Below are 5,993 nucleotides of genomic sequence, written 5' to 3' on the forward strand. Positions count from 1 at the left end.
CAACTCATTCATTTCATCTTTCCTATCCTGAGCAGTATCCTCAGGTAAGGAGTCATCAACAACTTTGAAACTTTTTGTTGAATCAAAACACACTTCATTTTCTGTTTCCAAATAGCAAAATCATTTTTACCATTATAAGGAACCAAACTCACAGGCTGAGACATTTTTACAACAATTTTTGCAAGAACACAGGAGGCAAGACAGAAACACACAAACTTACACACCTGAGAACACACAGACATCCACCAGCAAACACAAGACCAGGTACTAAGCTTTCACACAACAGAAAGGACCTCAAATCCTTGACTGTCACGAGCAACACTGGCCAAGGCTATCCCAGCTCGCAATCACTCACTTGTGGAGGGCGCAGGGGGTCACTTGGGCAGTATAGATGCTTGGTGGTCAAGTAAAATGAGATCACAAGAACACAAAGCACAAGAACCAGCGGAAGCAACACAGAAAGAACAGAAAGCACAGAGAGACCTAAGTCTTTGCTAGAGACTATCTACCAGAAAACAAGATCACAAGCCTATAGTGGCACTAAACAGAAAAAGTAAAGAAACCAGGAGATAAAGCCAATTTACCAGAGCGAACCCTCACTCGAAGAAGGATTCCACTTGCCCACCTCCTTATGCGACTTGGCGTGCCGCCCTAATCCCCCCGTGGCTCTGATACCACTGTAGGGATCAGATTAGGGTCGGATTCACTAATTACCAAGACCTCTTTGTTCTTCATTAAGGGAGCTCAGTCAAACTCCAACCACGCGAATGATATGTATACAAGTTACAAAGAAGAAGCCCTCACAACTATTACAATTACAGTAACAAGTTCTATCTAGGGTTCTTGAGCAACCTTGACTTCTTGGAGTACCTACACACTCAAGAAACTTGTTAGATTCACAACACAAGATCCTTTCGGATCAAATACAAGTAAATCACACAAAGAGAGAGACAATACAGAATAGATCACAACATATGGCTCAGAGCCCACCACATAGCCAAGATCTATTCTACTAGAAACCAAATCCAAGGGAGCAACGGTGAATCAACTGGAGTCTACCCTCACACCGTTGATACCTTCACCACACCACTCCTTTCCACCAGATTAGATCACAGGAATCGCCTCAGAACCAAAACCCTAGTTCTCACACAACAAGCAACCGAAGCAGTTGCCTTCCCACACCACAACACTCGTATATTCACTTAAGAAATGGTGAAGATCCTCAAGGAATCAATCGGCAAAGCAATCGAAGATCGAAGAGAGAAAGTCAGAGAGTTTCAGAGATTAGAGAGGGAGTGTGAAGAATGAGAGTAAAGGAATTCACACGGCTCAACTCTCACATAACACACAAACACACCAAACCCTCAATCCAACGGCCAGCAGACACAATCCGGGTGGAGGAGACACGTGGCAGCAATCCAGCGGTCCTCAATAAGTGATTGGGCTTCTGGGCTAAGTCCAATAAAAATAACAGCCCAGGCACCAATAAACCAAGCCCAAAGAATAGAGGCCACATTAATTCAACACACCTCATTAATTTTATGGTCTAGATTTCTTGTGGTTTTTTGTTAAGTCATACAGTACAAAAATATTTATACACTTGCTCCATACTTTCTCTTATTTTGATTGTTCTCGTTCTAGTCATAATTCAAAATAAAAGATGAGCATGAAAGAAAAGATTAACAAAAAGTATAGATAAAAAATTAGAAAGGTGGTGGAATTAGAAGTACAATTTCTTGAATGAAGAAGATACTTTTTGAATTATGTACGTAATGAAATTTAAACATAAATATGAGAGGTAAAGAAAATATTTGAAAAACAAAAGTTAAAAAATAAAAATACTACTCCCTCCGTCCCTCATTAATTATCCGCTTTTGTCATTTTTGGCCGTCCCATTAATTTTCCACTTTCACTTTTTACTATAAATGGTAAGTAGGCTTCACATTCTACTAATTCATTTCATTCACATTTTATTATTCCATAAAACAAGTGCTAGTATTAAAGAGGCTTCATTCCTATATGTAACAATTATGTGCACAAGTGACGGGTTGTGAAGCCCACACCCACGCGTGCGTCGCCAACCCGATAAGTTTTATTTTTGTATCTTTTTTCAACAACAAATTAATGTTGTACTATTCTAAGAGAATTTCGCTCGAATTAAATCTCACATGTATCATATTCATTTTTCTTAGTGGAATGGCAAAAAAGTTATGGGTACCATGAACTTCAAATATAGATTTGGATAAAATTGGTTGATGAAAATAAAACGTTTTTGCGTTATCTTATTAAAAATAAACCGCTTTTTAAAATAGAAACAACTCCATCTCTACCTTTTTTCGCTTACTTTAATCTCTTTTTATTAACTTATAGAGACCACTTAAAAAAACTCGTGACGAAAAACATACTCATATTTAATGGTACGGACTACTTGATACCTACATGGAAAAATCTAACCTACTAGAAGGTGTGACTCGTTTATAGTAATACTCCCTCCGTCCCGGCTAAGATGACACATTGCTTAGCCGGCACGGGGTTTTAGGAGTTATTGGTTAAAGTGTTTAATTGGAGAGAGAGAAGGTGTGTGTAATTATTAAAGTAGAGAGATAAAGAAAGATGGATATTTTAATATAAGTGAGAAAAAGTGATTGAGTGTATTAATTAGAGAGAGAAAGTTACCAAAAAAAAAGAAATGTATCATCTTAGTTGGGACAAACTAAAAAGAAAAACGTATCATTTTAATGGGGATGGAGGGAGTATTAATTTGCGAGTGTATGAATTAATTGAGATGTACTATTCCCCATCCTAGCTAGCTAGCTAGCTAGCTGAGTTGTGAAAGGAATATTAAACAGTTGTTCATTTATAAATCAATCAAGAAAATCGTTTTGACCAGTACCCTATCATGCACGGATAGCGATGGTATCCTCAATTTATATTCAATTTAATCGATTTTGATGCAGAATTTAACTATATAAATTTGCGTTTATACTTTGAAAATCACATGGACAACTGGAAAAATTAAACTTGAGTGTGATATAATATATATATATATATATATGGATGTGTTAAGATGACAATCCTCTTTATTGTAACATCATACCACCATTTTAGGCCATTGGATCTGAAAATCATGTGCTTGTCATGCTGCCACGTGTAAAAACACGGAGGGGTAAAATAGGAAATTTCTAATTTTACGTTACCAGATTGCAGTGTTGTTCATTGAATATTGCAGTCTTACCACAACAATATTGCAGTTTACCACGATTTGCAATATCTAATACATCCGAGACTGCAATATTTAATACAGTAGACTGCAAATCCGTGTTTTTTCACGAAACTTAATCCTAGGCGTCCATAAAGGAGATCTAACGGACTATATTGGTGGTATGGTATTATCCTATCTATGGTGGCACCCTAGTGCACCCCTCTATATATATATATATATATATAGGGGAGCATTAAGCTCCTTTTACCCCTTTAGATACTATTTCCTTCATAATATCAACCATTAGATTAAAGATTTGGACGGTCAAGATCAAGATTAAGAACCTAAACCCGTGTTGCATTATTGGTCATGTTCTGTACATTATGAGGGTATAAGAGTAAAAAGGCACTGGATTACAATAATTACGGGATTTATTGGGAAAACTGATTGGCATACCATTCTTATTCCATCATTCTACTCTCTCTCATCAACCACATTCCCTCAATTCTTCTCTCTACAAAAAACCCTAGCCGCCCCAAATTGATGTCGAGAAGAAACTTTTGTCATCGTCTCTCGCCGTAAAAACGTGGTAGAATCATCGGTCATCTCGCCGCAAAAATCAACGTCGGTCGCCAATTCATAGGCCTAAAGGAACGATTTTTAGTTTCGCGTGCGCGATTGAGTTTCTGAAGTTCCGATTTTGGTTTCTGAAGATTTGATTTTGGGTAATAAACACTTGTAAGCGTCGGTTTTGGGTCAATTTTTCTATAAAAAATGAAATTGTAATCTATTGAACTAGGGTTCTGTCTATTATTTAATTTTTTAGTTTATTGCTGAGTTGTATTTGGTATATGTTCGATTATTGCGTGTGAAACCATACTGATTTTGTAGATGTTATGGAAATTGCCGATTTTGTGTTCACTGTGTTGTCAATTCTGTCCATTATTGACGATTTGGTTGATTATTGAGTTATATCTATATTTTTTGTCGATTTGGATGAAGGAATTCAACTGATTTCGTTGGTGTGTATTGCAGAACATCAATGATGAAGAGAGGCAAACCCTTCAAGAGTCAACCAACACAGACTGAAGGTTACGTAATTGTTTCCCCTGTTTTGATGCATTATTCCTTGGTTGTACTACATTATTGAACATTATCTTGCATTTATACTCTGTATTCATAGATAAATTATGCATTATTGTGACTGTTGTGTGTTTCATGATTTGGTTTGAATATGAAACGATTGGTTCACAATTAGATGAAGCATTATTTGTTGGTTGTGTGACATTATTGACTGTTAGTTGTGTTTTGATGTATGTGGTAATGTTCGTGTAATCTGAAGCAATTGTTTCAATTGAATTGATGCATTATTTGGTTGAAAATGAACATTATTTGTTCATTGTGTTTACGGGTAATAATATGTACATTGGTTACATTGAAAAAGTTTCAAATATGTACATTATTTGGTTAATAATATGTATTATTTATTTGAAAATGTACATTATTAAGTAATGGTGTGTACGTTTTTAAGTATAAGCTAAACTGTACTATTTCTAAGTTTGAATCTTTGTATTAGTTACCCAATTTGTAACAGTAAATATTTGCATTATTAAGTTCATATTATGCATTATTATGCTGATATTATGCATTACATAGTAGACATTTTACATTATTGAGAAAAGGTGTCTATCTATGCATCGGATAAATTGATTTTTATGCATTATTTACTCATTTGTTAACATTAATGTGCAAGATTTTGTGCATTACAGAAAACTCATGGAATACATGTCTCTTTCTTTTTTTTGGTCAGCAAGTAAGCAGCGTCGCGTTGATTTTGATGAAGCAGTAGATGATGTAATTCTAATTGTATTAGCCCAGAAGCTTCGGCATAGATTATCGGAGGACAAAGCAGAGACCAGTACATCCCGTAAAGAGTGGATAGGATGTATGGGGTGGAGAAGTATGGGGAGTGATCGTATGGATACTTTATGGATATGATGTTTTTTTGGGATTGGAACACTGTTTTTTTTTTTTTCATTTTTTTGTTTTGATAGCTTAATGTTGGAAGTGATAATATCAGACTTGTTGGTTAGCTAGTTGTGAACAATTTCAAGTTTTATGAACTTGTGCAAATTAAGCTTCAATTGTGGAGAACATTCTGGTATAACGAACACTACACATAAAAACAAAACAACATGCATATCAGAATTTATAGTCATTATATGCCATAAATCGTACATTACGGAAAAGAATGAATGCATTATACACTGATATTCGTACATTACATAAATCGCGAAATACAATACAGCAGGCCCTATTAGAAAATAAAGTCTGAAATCTTTTGATGGAGAAAATCAAGCTACTTACCATAACTAAATCAAATGTGAAAGACAATAAGGCCCTTTTCGATTATTTTAATGAATATAATTTAATTAATCAGGCCCTATTTTGGGCCATTAGATCTTGCAAATGGATGGATAAGATTAAAAAGGAAAAAGAACAAAATATGGGAAAAGTATATGAATACATCCCTATATATATATATATATATATATATATATATATATATATATATATTTAGGGATGTACTAAGATGACAACTCTCTTTATTGTAACACCATACCACCATTTTACGCTATTGGATCTGAAAATCGTGTGCTTGTCATGCTGCCACGTGTAAAAACACGGAGGGGTAAAGTAGGAAATTTCTAATTTTACGTTACCAGATTGCAGTGTTGTTCATTGAATATTGCAGTTTTACCATAACAATATTGCAGTTTACCACGATCTG

The 5,993-nt window shown here is 35.2% G+C and overlaps 1 long non-coding RNA gene across 2 annotated transcripts; it reads left to right on the forward strand.

The window, feature by feature from the left end:
* Positions 1-3,715: 3,715 nt before the first annotated feature.
* On the forward strand, positions 3,716-5,346 carry LOC125198210. 2 transcript variants are annotated; one of them, XR_007172366.1, is made up of 3 exons: positions 3,716-3,927; positions 4,238-4,293; positions 5,013-5,346. It is a non-coding gene; the product is annotated as an uncharacterized LOC125198210 (long non-coding RNA). The 2 variants fall into 2 exon arrangements; XR_007172367.1 differs by having other exon boundaries at positions 3,921-3,940.
* The last annotated feature ends 647 nt before the right edge of the window (positions 5,347-5,993 follow it).

Source organism: Salvia hispanica, unplaced genomic scaffold, assembly GCF_023119035.1.
Source record: "Salvia hispanica cultivar TCC Black 2014 unplaced genomic scaffold, UniMelb_Shisp_WGS_1.0 HiC_scaffold_1286, whole genome shotgun sequence".
Lineage (NCBI taxonomy): Eukaryota > Viridiplantae > Streptophyta > Magnoliopsida > Lamiales > Lamiaceae > Salvia > Salvia hispanica.